At 38.9% G+C, this 16,110-nt stretch overlaps 1 long non-coding RNA gene across 1 annotated transcript; it reads right to left on the reverse strand.

Moving 5' to 3' along the window:
- Positions 1-1,203: 1,203 nt before the first annotated feature.
- Positions 1,204-14,843, reverse strand: LOC118602785. The gene is made up of 4 exons (XR_004950765.1): positions 14,727-14,843; positions 9,198-14,553; positions 8,156-8,200; positions 1,204-6,001 (listed from the first exon to the last, which is right to left on the reverse strand). It is a non-coding gene; the product is annotated as an uncharacterized LOC118602785 (long non-coding RNA).
- Between the last annotated feature and the right edge of the window lie 1,267 nt (positions 14,844-16,110).

Consider the following 16,110-nt stretch of genomic DNA (forward strand, 5'->3'; position numbering starts at 1 on the left):
ACAAACAGCCTTTTTATGAAGATGGTACCAAAAGCAAACGATGAAGCCAAAGCAAAGGCTTTGAAGGAAAAGCAGGGCCAAAAGGCATCCACAGACACACACACACACACACACACACCTGCACGTTACCCACCTTCCCATGGCCCGAGACACTTTGGATCCTAAGGCATCCCATATATCTTCAGAAGAGCGCCCCCAAAAGTAACAAGCTTGATCACTATGCCATTATCATGTTCCCCTGACTACCGAGTCAGCCATGAAGAAGACAACAATACACTTTTGTTCATTGTGGATGTCAAGGCCAATAAGCACTAGATCAAACAGGCTGTGAAGAAGCTCTACGATATTGACACGGCCAAGGTCAACACCCTGGTCAGGCCTCATGGAGGCATATGTTCAACTCGCTCCCAACTATGATGCTTTGGATGTTGCCAACAAAATTGAGATCATCTAAACTGAGTCCAGCTGGTTAATTCTAAATATAAAAATTTTTTTCACTGAAAAAAAAAAAAAAAGAACAACAAACACTAGAGGGAACTACAACAAACGATGAGAGTGGTTAGCTCAGTGTAGTAGGATTACAAGTGTTTTTAAAATTATCTTCCTTTAATTTTTTTGTATGTTCTATTTTTTTCTAAAATTAATGTATGTTATTAGAATAATCATGAAAAACATTTATATTATTTTTTCCTGCCTTCCCATCCCCAAATAGCTCCTCCTCTAGGTTTCCTAGGTCAATGAATAACGCCATCATCCACACACTTTCCCAAGCCCAAAATCTGGGATCATCTTAGCCTCCTCTTCCACAGCCAATGGAGCACTACTCACTGATCTGATTGTTGCTAATTGCCTTACTCAGCTAGGGCTGCTATAACGAAATACCGTAGAACAGATGGCTTAAACAACAGACATTTATTTTTCACTGTTCTTGAAGCTGGGAGTCTAAGAACAAGGTGTCAGCAGATTCAGTTCCTGGTGAGAACCCACTTCCTGCCTTGCAGGTGGCCACCTTCTCAAGGTGACTTCACATGGTGGACAAAGAGGAGCCTCTTCTTTAAAGGACACTAATCCCATCATGGGAGTCCCACCTAATTACCATCTACAGGCCCTACCTCCTATTACCTTGCATTAGAGGTTAGGTCTTCAACTTATGAATCTAGGGAGGAAGGAGACACATTCAATCCATAACAAATAATCCCAAAATTTAGTGCCTCAAACATTTATTATTAATTCTCTTGGTTCTGTGGGTTGATTGGGATCAGCTGGGCAGTTCTCATTTGGGATGTCTCATGCAGTTGTAGTCATGAATCAGCTGGACAATGAAGATGGTGCATTCATATGCTGACAGCTGATGACAACTATCAGCTGGGAGCTCAGCTGGAGCTGTCAGCAGAAGTACCTGCACGTAGCTGCTCCATGTGGCTTGAACTTCTCAAAGCGTGGCAGCTGGATTCCAAGACAGAGTGACCCAAGAGCAAACATTCCAAAAGGCCTGGGTGACAAATAAGTGAACTCTCTATTGCCTGTACAATGGTAGTTAGATACAGAATCTTGATGAGATTTCAGCTTCTATCTTTTAGCAGGAATATTTCCTAGGTGGTGTTGTACTTCCAGTGAGAGGAACATAATATCTGGTTTGTTGTCTTTTTATGGTTACATCCATTGATAATCACATGCCTAGGTAAAGAAATTCATCAGGAGTTCAATTTTGCAATTTTTTTTTCAAAGATCATTTTGGCTATAGTACAAGTTATATTAAAAAGAAAAAATGTAACAGTCATGTGCAGCCTCATGAGAATACTATCAAACCAAGTCATAATGATATGAAGATTTATAGGGTAGCATCCTACTTTGGTCATTTTAATAGTCTATAAAAATAAATAAGTTCAAAGGAAGATGAAAAAAGGAAATATATTGTTCTGGCATACTCTCACTGATACTGCTCAAATATTTCAAAAAATTTTCCATTGAAAAAAAATTTAAATAAAACATCAATTCCTAAAGGTTAACAAAAAATTTGTTTACCCAGCAACCAGGATGGATAACTGTCATCTTAAAATAAACAGTTTCTACAAATGCTTGCTTTTTCTTTCTTCTCTCCTTTTTTCTTTCTCTACTTCCTACCTCCCTCTGCACCCCAATCTCTCTCACATTTTTTTTTTCAGGTAAGGAAATAGCCTGAGCTTTTTAAGACAAAGAGAAAATCAAAATGTAACAAGATTACAAACACTGTGATTAAAGCTGCTTTTATCCAGAAATTTCTTGAACTAAGGAGTATATACCCATGGTCAAATTTCTTACCAGAAGGTCAGATTGCATTTCAGCAATAAATCAAATCCTATCTGCATTGCCTGAGAGGAGGCGGAGCAGCAGAGGGGAGAGAACATGGGCTTGGAGTCTAATAAACCTCAACTGGATTCCCAGCTCCAACACATAGACTGTCACCACTGTTACAGTTCCGAGTGAAGTGATGTTTCTCAAGCTTTAACAGGCCTTCCAACCATGTGTGGATTTTGTTAGGATGCAAAAGCCAAGGCAGTAATCCTGGAGTGGGGCCTGAGATTCTGCATTTCTGACAGGCTCCCACGTGATATCCATGCTGCTAGACTGTTAGGGAGGCAAGGCTCTAGAATCCACAGGAGCCACTGTTTCTGCTGTGATGAAAGTCAATCCTTTGTAAGTTTTTCCTACATGGAACAAGTATTCTCCCTATTGGATCATGAGCATATCAAATGACATTGTCACTGCCTTAATGATCCCTATTAGTTGAAAATGTTTCCCAAGTAACTTTGTAATAAATGGTATCACTTACTCCTTGACCACAGGGTATTTATGGTAACTTACTCTAAGTAATGATGCATGTGAAAAGAGAGACCTGGCACTGCCCTATGCAAAGAGCAGACAGAAAGAGGGTTTGGAAGCCCACCAAGAAGCAATACTCTTGTCTCTGTCCAAAAGAAGCCAAGATTTTACCGCAGGGCTAAAATCTGGGTGGCCCTTTGGGTTGCTAGTCTGCATCACAGGAACACATTAAAAATGGCTTTATGATAATTAGGCTCCACAGCATGCTTTATTAGACCCATGTTAAAGGTGGAGAAACTATAGACATGGGGAAGTTATTTTTCTTATCCAAGGCCACCCAATGTGTCAGGGATGAAAACGAGGTCAAGAACCAAAGCTATGGGTAATCCCTCCTCAGCATAAGCCATGAAACATTTCCTGTGAGGAATGTTTATGCTCTAGTTAAAAGGTCTACATCAAAAGAGAAGGGCAGAGAAACACACAAGAGCTCTAGATAAAATATTTTAGTATTTGTTATAATTTTTTATGATCTTGAACATATCCATTGCCACAGATATTTTTCACAGTCATCATTTCCTGAATGTCTTTTATTAATTGGCCTGTGTGACTCTGTTTCCTTACCCATGAAAAACTGGAATAAAAATTGGGATAATTTTCTCACCCATAAATAATTGAGATCCTCTACAGATAAAATGAGTTCACACACAGCGGAAACTTCAGCGGAGCCTGTGGTAAGCATTATACACACGTTAGTTATTCCTACAAAGACATGCGGTACATCTCATCAATCATAAAGTGAGCTAGCCTTTGGCAGGAGCCATGGGCTTCACCATTCTTCTGTTCTCCATGATGCTGGAGTGATGGTGAACCTAGAGTGGACTTAAAAAATGATTTCCTGTCTGAATCCCAATGGCCAAGTTCTGTGTGACTCCATTCCCTTCCCAAGCTTCATAATGGGCATACAGAATATTTAATTTCCCAGAATAAATATTTACCATTATGTACATGAGATGCTCAGTTTCCAAGAATATTACTTAAGTTATCATGATTTCCTCATATTTTATAATATTCAAAGTGATTCCACAAACATCATCTCATTTAAACCTTATAGAATGCTATGCAGTATGCTATAACGTGTCCCTTTTATGGATGGAGAGTCTGAGACCCTCAAAGTCATACTAATAGTAATAACAACCCTTACTACCACTAACATTTTAATATTAGGTTAAACACATGAGATTGATATTCTATCATTTTAACCCACACAAAGTAAGGAATTTCATAGTTCAACCTAAATGCTAAGTGTATTGTATCATTTAAGCCTTATATCAACCCAATAGAGTAAGAACAAATTCTCATTTTATCAAAGAGGGGAATGAAGACTTAAAGACAATTGCCCAAGATCAAATAGAGGAGCCAGAATTCAAACACAGGCCAATATGACTCCCAAACCCATACTAGTTACTCTACCCTGCCTCCTCTCTAGTACATGACTAGGAAATGGTGCAGCTTGCACGGCTACTCAGATCGCTGTTGATGTACCATTTTTTTGTATGAAAAATGTAGCATATTTACATTCCCTGTCAACCACATAGGAATAATAGATCATCCTATATTAAAGATGAGAAAGCTGAGGCTCAGAAAGTTTTCATGGTTCCATCAGTCACACAGCTATTAAATGTTGGAGTTCAGACTCAAACCAGAGTTGTGCGACTTTGATGTACTGGCTCTTAACCACCACAAGAGTGGTTCTAAATGACCTGGGGGACATTTGAAAATTTCCAAAGTCCAGGTGATTATGCAGATCAATTAAATCACAATCTCCTGCAGCAAAATACAGATAAGAGTAGTTTTTGATGCTCTTTTGATGCTAGGGGATCCCAGGGTGCAGATGAGCTTGGGAACCACTACTACACTCCATCCCTTCCCACTCAGCCTACTGCCTCTTCTACCACATGGCCCCTACAAATCGACAAAATCTGGCCCTGAGGTTCCCCTGCCAGTTTAACCCCACATAATGGGCATACAGAATATTTAATGTCCCAGTAATTCTAGTAGTAATTCTAATCATGTCTCACACAGAGTGAATACTTATTTCCCAGACTCACATTCTTCAAAGAGCTCCCACCAGGTACCAAAACAAGCCACAGCAAAGGGCCAATCACAGTATCTTCCCATGGACAACCGTCAGCTGTTACTGAGGCTAAAATGGAAACTGTTTCTTCAAGGGAGGCATCCTCTCTCTTGAGCTTTTAGCTTTCTCTCAGTAGGCATTCTGAACCAAGACAGCTGAGCTTGCTATCTCGGGGAGCAGAGTTGGGAGGTCCTGGCCTGGCTTTCAGAGTGGGAGAGCCCTCTGCCTTCATCATTACTCAGATTCACCATAAGCAGGGTCAGGGCCATGCTCCTGAACGTAAATGAGGAGGTGTGGGTTCCCTCCCGATGTGTCTAGTCACCATCAGTTTAGAATACTTCATCTTTACAAACTTCACTTATTTTCAAAACTATGCTTCTTTGATTCTTGCAAGCCAAACCCAGGGAAAAATAAAGGAAACCAAATTCCAGAGAAATAGTGCCAAGGCAAACACATGTAAGCCCTGAAATAACAGGAGATACTGTGGTCACATCTGACCTTCTGAACTGTGCTATGGGTTGAAGCAAAAACAGCTCTTGCTGCTGCTTAAGGAGTGCACGGTAATAGTTTATTTGTAATGTGGAAGAGCATGGGTTTAGAGAGATCGCCTTTTGAAACTGTAGGGATTCAGCCAAGGGGCTAGAAATAACATCATTTTAAGGACTGACTTTTTTTTAAGCCACCTTTCACCTCCACGATCAACATAAACCCGGATTCTTCTGATTTTTATCTGTCAAATGATGACTATCTAAGACCTCCAGAGCTTATATAAATATTTCTCTTCTGGTTACCCCAATATTTTGGTTCAGTCTAACTTAGAAGCAAGAATACAAGTTCATTTGTTTCTTTCAGGAGCCTGCAAGAGACAAATGTGGAAGGACACAGATGGAAAAGTAAAATGATGACCCAGGGTCAAAAGTTGAGTACAGAGAAGGCTACTGGTTTCCACACTAACCCGTTCAGGCCGCAGGAGTACTGCATTGTCAGACCTGCTTGGGGTGGGGGGTCGGGGGCTGCCAGCAGTTACATTCTTATGAGACTCCAGTAGCAGTAGCGGCTTTCTCCCTGCACACAAAACAAGTCACCAGGGGGAATTTGTTCCACATTAACATTACCAAGAAAAGACCACAAGCCACAGAGTTCACGCAAATGAAGACTGGTTCCCATGAAAGAGATTCCTATATTAAAATAATAGCCGAGTTTGTCTAAGAATGAAATACTTATTTTCATGTTGTTTTTCAGAAAATATTCTCTCCCATTTGTTACATGATTTGCTGCATATCTGTAATATGTGTCTTAAAGAGAAAAAAATACATGATAATCATTGTGGGGAAAAATACCCTCCAAAAGAAATAATAATAGCAAATATCTAGTACTAAATCTTAACTGCTTTTCGTGTATTAATATATTTAATCCTCACAAACAGTAACTGCTGTTAATACCTAGAAGTTTTATTTTTACTTTAATGGTGTTTTTCCATCTGTCCTTTCTCTTATCTAGGAATCAAAAAACTAAAACATTAAGAATAAAAGTCTCCCAAACCATAAAAATATGTATCCTGTATTTTCTTCTACAAGTTTTAAATATTCAATTAACATATTTAGGTTTACAATTTATCTAGAATTTATTTTGAATTAAGACATGAAGTAGGGCTTTAAAATATATATATATATATTTTTTTTTTCAAATAGATAACCAATTTTCCTAGGCTCACTTAATTCCCAAAACCCCCATTCCTTACACACTGGTAATGGCATATTTCTCATATGTCAAGTTTACCTATCTGTGTGGGTTGACTTACTGTTCTGTCTATCTCTGTCATGACTACACATCTTAATTACTAAACTTTTATTATAAGTTTACATCTGCTAGAACAATTCTAAAACTCTTCCCCACCCATCTCTTTATTTTTTATTGACTTTTGCCCTTTCATGTCAATTTTAGGATCCTCTTAGTTTCAGGAAAAACTCTATTAAGATTTGTATTGTAATTTGCAAGCTAATTTGGGGAACTTAATATCTTCTTAATACTGAGTCATCACATCAATGACCATGGTATGTTTCTACATTTCTTTAGCCTTTTCTTTACCCCACTGACAGGAGTCTGTCTTGTACCCACATTCAAAGAAAAATAATTTAACATTTCATTCTTAAAAATGTTTGCTGTAGGTTTTTAGTAGACACTCTTTATTCAGTTTCCTTCTACCTCTATTTCGCTAAGAGTTGGCTAAGGGTGTGGTTAATTATGAATAGGTATTAAATCTTATCAAACGTTATTTAGAAAATCACATGGTTTTTCTCCTTTAACCTTTTTAATGTCATCATCCTTGCACTCCTATGTTAAATCCAATTTATTTTAATACTTTTATTAATTTCCTAGCATTTTATTTATGCACATATATTTATAAATGTGGCTGATTTATAATCTTCCTTTATTATACTCTACTTGTATGAGTGGAAAATGTTCCCTTATTTTCTATTCTTTGATGAAATTGTCATCAGTGTGCAATTTTCTGTTTCATGCATGGTTATCCAAACTTATCTGGTTCTATGGAAGGGCAGGGGATAAACTTTTATTAACTGATTCCATTTCTTTAGTGGTAAAGTTTGTACTCCTGTTTCCATTTCCATTTCTTCTTGGGATAGTTTTGATGAGTTTTATTTTTCTAGGACATTGATCATTTCTGTGTTTTCAAGCTTATTAACATAATACTCTTTTTAATCTTTATTCCATCTGTAGTTATGACTCCTTTTTCACTTCTAACACTTTGTGAATGCTGAGTCTTTTTTTCAAAAAAAGTTTGCTAAATGTTTATCTTTTTTTCAAATAACCAATTGGAGTAGATACTGTTCCTACCCACCCCCTCACCCACCCTCAGATTCCCTAGGGTCTTTTTATCCCTCTTCCAGATTCCTGGTGGTCTTGCTTCCAATGGCCAGGATCTAAAACTATTCTTCAGAGGACTGTCCTCAGACTACTGGAGTCACTTTGCCCACCTATGCAGAGAAATCAAAGTGTCTGGGGATTCACATCCCCTCTAGTTAACACTCAGCCAATAATCAACAGCTGTGGGAGTTTAGGAGCCCCCGCCCCCACCCCACCTGCCGCTGCTGCCACATGGAACAGTTCCAAAATTAATTCATACTTCAGAAGCCCACTGTGGGATCAGGCTGAGGCTGTTTTCTGTGAGGCCGGGCCTGAAATTATGCCATCACTTACCTTCTTTTTCTCTGACTGGCTTTCATCGCCCCCTTATGTGCTTCTCTAGGGTGAGAAGAGATAATAGGTCTATTAATTAGGGATAGAGGAATAGGTCTGGGACACACTCATCTTCATCGTAGAGTCTGCTTCTGAAGAGTCCAATAAGACAGCGGTTTTATTTTTTTGATTCTCTGTATTGTATTTTGTTTTGTTTTCCATAACTATTTAATTAATGTATCTCATCTTTATTGTCTTTTTTCCCACCATTTCTGGGATTCTTTATATTATTATATAGATGGTTAGCTCTTTAATTTTCAGTTTTCTTTCTCTAATATAATCATTTAAGCCTATAAATTTTACTGTAAGTACTGCTTTAGCTACATCCTGCAAATTTTAATATGCCACATTTTCATTCTTTTTAGGTATAAGTGTTTCATCATTTTCATAATTATTTTCTCTTTGTGTTAATCATTAGGGCCAGCCACTGATCTGTCCAGTTCTCTTCTTTCTGGTCAGGTCCTTACCCTCCTGAAGTCAGCCATAACAAAAGATGTTATTTGGCCAACATAATTTTAGTGAAAGTGATATGTGTCTCTTTGAGGGAGAAAACCTAAAAAGCTATGATAGATGACTAGATAAAGAAGCTGTGGTACAAAAATACAATGGGAAATTACTCAGCCATAAGAAGAGATGAAATGCTGCCATCTGCGACAACATGAATGGACCTCGATATTATCATACGAAGTGGAATAAGCCAGACAGAAAAAGGTGAAAATCACATGATATCACAAATGAACAGGACAAACAAACAGAGACTCATGGACATGGACTATAAACTAGTGGTTACTAGAGGGGAGGTGGGTGGTAGACGGGGTAAGAGCGGTCAAATATGTGGTGACAGAAAGAAATCTAACTATGGGAGGTGAACGCACAATGTGAATATATATATGTGCCTTATGTTAAAGTGTACAGGTGAAACTTACTGGACTTTGTTACTCAATGTCATCATTAAAATTTAATTATTTATTTTAAAAATAAAATAAAAGCCACATACTCTTACCTCCACCACTGCAACTGGCAATATGCCAGGTGGTGGACGTTCCATCCATTTGGGTCTCAGAGTGAGGAAAACGTGGAGTGGAGCCCCCTTTGGAAATGTAACATGAGTAGGAAATACATCATTATTTTAAGATACTGAAATGTTTTAGGTCTGTACATTATTGCAGCGTAATTTATGCTATTCTGACTGTTGCATTGACCAAATAGTCTTTAGAAGTGTCTTTCCTTCTTTCTATTTTCAAATAAGTAAAGTAACTTCAAGTATCTTTTTCTCTTCATATTTTAGTGGAGTGTGGTCAGAGAATATATCCTGTATGTTACTGGGTCTTTGGTATTTGATAAGATTTCCTTTGGGGTCTAGCAAGAAATCAATTGTTGGCTTACACATATGTAGACTAGATTAAGCTAGTTGATTGGGTTGTTCAAACCTTTGATAACTATACTAATTTTTAACTTTTTAGCCTATTAATTATTGAGATTTTTAAAAAACCTACTACATATAGATTTTCAAATGTCTCTTTATAAATCAATTGATTTCTGCTTTAAACATATTTGAGGCCATGTTATTAAATGCAGTTGACCTTTGAACAATGCGGCAGCTAGGGGCACTGACTCACATGCAGTTGAAAATCCATTTATAACTTCTGACTCCCCAAAACATAACTACTACAGTTGTCCCTCAGAATCCACAGGGGATTGGTTCCTGGATCCCCGGAAGATGCCCAAATCCATAGATACTCAAGTCTCCTATACAAAGTGGTACAGATCAATGTATATATTTGGTTAGGTGTAGATTTTTTTTCTAGACATGCTTTAGTGAAGACATAACCGCTTGATAGTTACAGGTTGATAAAAGAGTCTCAGTTCCAAGTTCACCTTAGGCAGGCCTATGGTCTCATCTCCCATCCCCACGTAGCAACAGCATCAACTTATTCTTTCTCCTTTGCTTTCCATAGTCTCTCCAGCCCACCCCCTTTATTCTCCCATGGGGAGTGTATCTGTTGAAATTACTAAAAGGAGCTTTCTCGTAAGAGGGCGTCAGGTTATTTAGTATTAGCAGGACTGAAAGTTTTCTAAATTGTACTTTATAACTGCATGCCTTTCTGAGCAAAGAGATCAAAAGGCTGAAACCAGGATTTGCGATAGGATGGAGAAAAGGGTAGTGTGTTCCTTTTCTTTGGAGGATATCTTAATTCTATCAACTCTGAAGGGGAGGGTGAACATCACCATTATACCCTGATTTTTTATATTCTTTTTGCTTTATTTTTTTTTCTTATCTCTCTATTTTTTCCCTGAAGGCAAAAATCAGGGACAGGAGATTCAGGGAGCTTAAGAGGGTAATCAGTGAAAGAACACTGCTAAAGATAATAACGGCATTAATAATGAATCTACATTTATTGACATTTAAATAAGACAGCACCTGAGCAAAAGCTTTACAAGTGTTCTCTCTTTGAAATCTGAAAAATCTATGAGGCACTGGATGTTAAAATGCTAAGACATTTGCTCAGGGACACACACCTAGGAAGTGGTAAAGATCCCAACATTAGTCATCCAAAGCCAGAGCCGGCAATAGCCAGCACTCCCCCTCAAACATTCCTGGTTGAATGTTTAAATTTCTATTTTTTACTTAATACTCACTTTATGTCCTCACCCTCTCCACATACATACACAATATCTATTTAGCTTTTACATCTAGATGGCAAAGCGATATTATGTAAATATATAGATTTCTGGAGGATTACTCCTAATTGTGCTTCAAGACACAGCTGAGGTGACACCTCCTCCAGGAGGCTTTCATGGATGCCTACAGGCTAGTTAGGTGACCCACTAAGGGTTTCTGTAAGCACACTGAATCACAATAATTTCATTCTATGAGTCTCTCTTGCTGGTCTATGAATTTCCCAAGAGTAGAGACAAGTTCTTCCTTTTCGTATACCAAGCACATAGGACAGGTTCCTGCACAGAAGTGACACTCGATAAATATCTGATAAATAAATGAATGAATAGATGAATGAATGAATGAATGAATGAATGAAAATTGTCCTTCATGGAGATCAGGGTCTCAGCTAAACATATTTCCAAGGATGGAGATGTTTATTATTCTCATAAAACAGTAATTCATTCTACCTTTATTCTGAAAACATGCAACTACCTCTCTGGAGATGGATATTTTTCTAATTTATGTGTAATTCTGATTCAAAATTACTAAAGTGTCACAGGAAAAATATGGCTCTACCTAGGGTCCTATATACCCTTACTTGACTCAGTGTTTTCCTGGGACTAGGGAGCTCTGTTGCCGCGTGGCTTCAGTATAACTACGTGTCTTCCATCCAGTTATAGGGAACATTCTGTTTTGCCCTGTGCCCAAGCATTGTTCTCCCCTGTTGTGACAGTATGACAACCAGATGTTGCTGCCTCTGTGGGTGGCCACTCTGGGAAATCCTGTGAAATTTTTGCAAAATGATGCATTTATCCTGAAAACAGCATTTTTATGTCTTTTTCTTCTTTGTCCCAAAAGGAGACTTTTCTGGGGCTGTCCTTTTAAAAATATATATAACAAATGTAGGGATAGGTATAAACCCACCTGCTAAGGCTAACACTGTAGCAACTTTGTTTCCAGTTCATTAAAGGGGACTAACCATCTTGCTTTCTCAGAAATAACACCAAGATGTCTCACAGTCACCTGAATCCTATTAAACCATACCATGCTTCATGCACCAAATAGTTGCTGGAACTGTTCCTTCCCCCATTCCCGCCCCCCTCACCAAAAACCCACATATACTCAGGAACACAGTGCTTTTTAAGTAAACCCAGATGGGATGTGTTAGTATCCCTCCTGCCATTCTATAACAAATCTTTGTAATTAAATAACAGATACTTATTCTTGTGCATGCAGAAGACAGAAGTTTTTCTCAGCATGGAAAAGTGAGAGAGGTGAGAGCTGAGAGGATAGGGATGAGCAGAGCGGTAGTTTCTTCATACTTAGGTGAAGTAGAAAGGTAATATTCAAAGTGGACACAGCAGGGCTTATCTGGGGAATCTCACTGATCTTAGGCTTCTGCTCTGTTAGTTGATCAAAGAAAAGGAGGCTCATGGTTAAGAGTACAGACCTCAGTCAGACCTTGGTTTGGACCCAATCTCTGCAATGTCTAGCTGTGTGACGCTAAGCAAATTACCCAGTCTCTCTGAAATGTGGTTTGCTCATCGGCAAAATGAGAATAAGTATTACTATACCACAAGGTTGTCATGAACATTAAGTGAGAAATCCGTTAAGTCCTAGGTACGGTACCTGGAATATAGTAACTAACTATAATTAATAATCACATGCAGTAAGAGCTGTTGTTGTTATTGTTTATGGAAAACAGAAGTAGTCTCATTTAATGAGATGCATTTTTGTGAAGCGGCACTAAGGGGCCCACAGACCAAAATAAGTTCTCATCCATGATCTTTTCGTGGTGCCTATCCCTCCCCACTAAAAAACCACTATCTAAGGGCCATCTGGAGATGTGGGTTTGACTGGATTAAGGAATTACGATGCTGAGGTGGGCAGATTCAAGAGGTATCTTATATATTGTTAAGGATTTATTAAGAGGACTAAAACCCATTACCAGTCAGTGTCACATTGGATAAGCCAGATGCTAAGAGATTCAGACAGAAAACAGGTGAGTTTGATGAAAGAAAAGGGCAAGGAAGAAGTAATGAATGGCCCAAGGGATAGAACAATAGATACTGCAAAGGAAAATCTCGGAGCTCAGGTCACCCATGGAGCATAAAATAGGAAGGAAGAATGTTTCTGAAAAGGGGCTAGGAGAAGACAGGATTCCAACTTTGTTAGCTTTAAAATTTGGCTTTAGGTGAGAATGAAAGAAAAGAGATATTTTGGAAATTGGAACCATTTCTAAGATTCCTATTGAATGATTTAGTTGTGTAAAAATTCATGAGTAATCATGAATCCTCATCTTGGATTTCATTTTAGGATTAATTCAGGCTGCATACAAGAATGAAATGCAGGAAATCTTAAGCCCCTGTAACGGACTGCGGTAAAATCCTATGAGCAGTAACTGTCTTGGCCCATACCTTGCCCCAGGTTTACTCATGTCTGGAGCTGAAAGCTATTCTGTTGTATGAGGAACTGCCCTGCAAGTTCTGGGCCCGAACAAGTCGCTTGCCCAATAATATGTACTATGTCCATATCCTGTTCAAGACAAAAGATTGACCCCAGTGAGTAAAACTGAGCTCGTGTGCAATAGCCACAGAGAGATAACTCTTAACCCAATATTAAGAAAGGCCTCCTAACAGAGCTGTTCAAAGGATAGAATATAAAGTAATAAGATATCCCCATCACCAAACGTTTCAAGCAAGAGGCTGGCTTATAGAAATTCATACATTAAAGAGGAAATTGGACTCAATGAGTTTAAAGTTCACTTTGTTTTCCAGTACTATAAAATAGAAGGCATGACCTACAATTACAATACATTTATAGTTTAACCAAAAAACAGAAATTATGGAAATAGCAGATCCAAAGCAACATATAGAATGAGCCAAATTAAAGGTCTAAAAACCCAGTATGTCAATTCCAAAAAAAGCAGCTTCCTGAGAATATTCAAGAAAAATCAGAAATTTCTTCACACCTGAAGGAGTTTCATTCTTTGCATAAGCAATAATTAGACTGGGATCCCAGCAGTGAGGGTAAAGACAAGGTACACAGAGGATTCAGAGCCAATGGAATTAGTACACAAACTTTCACGCATTCCCCACCAGATTTCAACTTAAATATAGTACTTGTCATAATGATTGCCATAAAAATAATAATGACCTCAAACAAATCATTGCTTTGCCAACTCATAAGAAAAATCAGATATGCTTAAATTCTGCCCTGTGGGTTTGTGCACACTACGGGTCTATTCTTAATATTCTGCTTTGCTTTGCAATAAATTAGAATTCAAAGTCATGATTTGCCAACTTAATTGCTAATTCGAAAGACAGAATCTGTGACCTCATGATTTCCTGTGGGCTTTGAAATCATTACTTATTCATTTGTCATTTCTGACAGTGTCTGAGAATCAGATTAGAAAAGGTATTCTTTGTCCTGCCAACATACATCAGCTGGAAACAGGAAATAGAGATAAAAATTAACTAGGATCTTGCTACTCAGTGTGGTCCAAAGACCAACCCACATCAGTATCACCAGCTCCTCCCACTTCCAGATCTACTAAATCAGAATTTGCATTGTAACAAGATCCCCAGTGATTTGTATGTACCTTAAAATTTGAGAAATCCTAAACTAGGGAACAATGATTCTGTTGCTCACCTTCTGACCTTCACCACCTGAAAGCTTTCAGAAGAAACAGCAACCTCTGGAAAACAAAAAAGGGAGGAAATTACTCGGATTGTAATCATTATTGGAATCATCGATCAAGTGCTGGCATTGTTTCACAAAATGTCCTATTGCTCACATGGTACCGCCAGGCTTAAAATGGGCTGGGAGAGCCACTGGCATGTTTTGGCCCAAATCAGCTGATTAGCCTACCTTATTTATTAGACTTCAGGAGAAAGGAGTGGTCCACTAGTGGTCATTGGCACCAATTCAACGCCAGCAGGAATCCTCTATTTGAGATGTAGGGAGGAGGGAAACTTTATTCAGTACAAACAGCTCAACTGTGACACAGTGCACCTCAACAATGTTACATCTCAATTACGAAGCAGCATGCCTGGAAGGTGTCCCTGGGGCCAGGCCGCTCTCCAGGAAGACAGCTCTGCTCTGCTCCACCTGCTCTGGTCCACTCCGCTCTGCTAAGGTGAGACATTTTAAGTGCTTCATCTTCCATGGTTCAGCTGCAGCTGAAAACCAGCAGTGTGCAGCCTCGAGTGGAAAGGGAGGTCTCTGAGCCAGAGGGCAGCTGACTTATATAAACAGAAGTCCCCGTCCCAGTCCCTGATTGGTCCATCCCCATGCAAATCAGGACACCAAATCCTTGAAGTTTGTTTGGTCCGATAGACACTGTCCTGATTGGTCAGAATAAAGCCACTCTGGTCAGTGAAGAAGCTGATGGGGATATAGCGGCTGCAGCTCAGCTTAGAGAAAGCCTCAGCCCTGTTAGTTGAGGTATTATTCCAGGAACTCCTTTATAAGGGCTGGCTCAGGTGGCAGGAACACAGGGCAGGCAGTTCAGCGCAGGCTTCTCCCTAAGTGCAGTTTGTGTGAGAGGCCCCTGTTTAAAAATGGCTTCTAGGTTCTGTTTTTACATTTGAGTGGAGTTAGCCATCAGGAGTCCTTGGCAGCTATCTTCTTTCTCAGGGTCCACAGAGCGGAAAGGCTACAACAAGTGTCTCTACAAGGGAAGGCAGCTGTTGCTCATAAACTGCAATGAATGAGCCTAGCAGGGCTTCATCCTTTATGACTTGCAGCCTCTCTGTCAGCAGAGAAGAAGTCCCTTCCTGTTGAGGTGACTTCTGAACAAGTACTTTTCCATGAGCCGCAGTGAGAGCATGAATGTGGCAACAGAGGGGAGCTTTGTGAGCCTCCAGGTGTGAGAAAAACACAAAACAAAAATAAAGTATTTCCTAGTACACTTCCTCAATTCAAAAAGGCCAATGGTTGCAGGAAACACCACAGATTTAATAAATAGCTTTTCAGGAAGGTTGCTCAACACTTCTTTAAATAAGTCACAGTACAGATGTCAAATTATAATGTATACCTGAAAATTTCATTGTATTAAACAATGTTACCCCAATAAACTTAATTTTTTAAGAAAAGAATCTAAAAAAAAAATAACAAGTCACAGACATGTCCCCATTTTTGAAAAGTAAAATTGAGGAAGGCAGGGGAAAACCTCAAAATCAAGAAAACTTGGCAGATCTGCTTGACAATTTCATTGGCCAGTTTTGCTAATGGTTATTAGTGATGAAGTCAT

The sequence above is a fragment of the Rousettus aegyptiacus genome, unplaced genomic scaffold, assembly GCF_014176215.1.
Source record: "Rousettus aegyptiacus isolate mRouAeg1 unplaced genomic scaffold, mRouAeg1.p scaffold_m13_p_5, whole genome shotgun sequence".
NCBI lineage: Eukaryota > Metazoa > Chordata > Mammalia > Chiroptera > Pteropodidae > Rousettus > Rousettus aegyptiacus.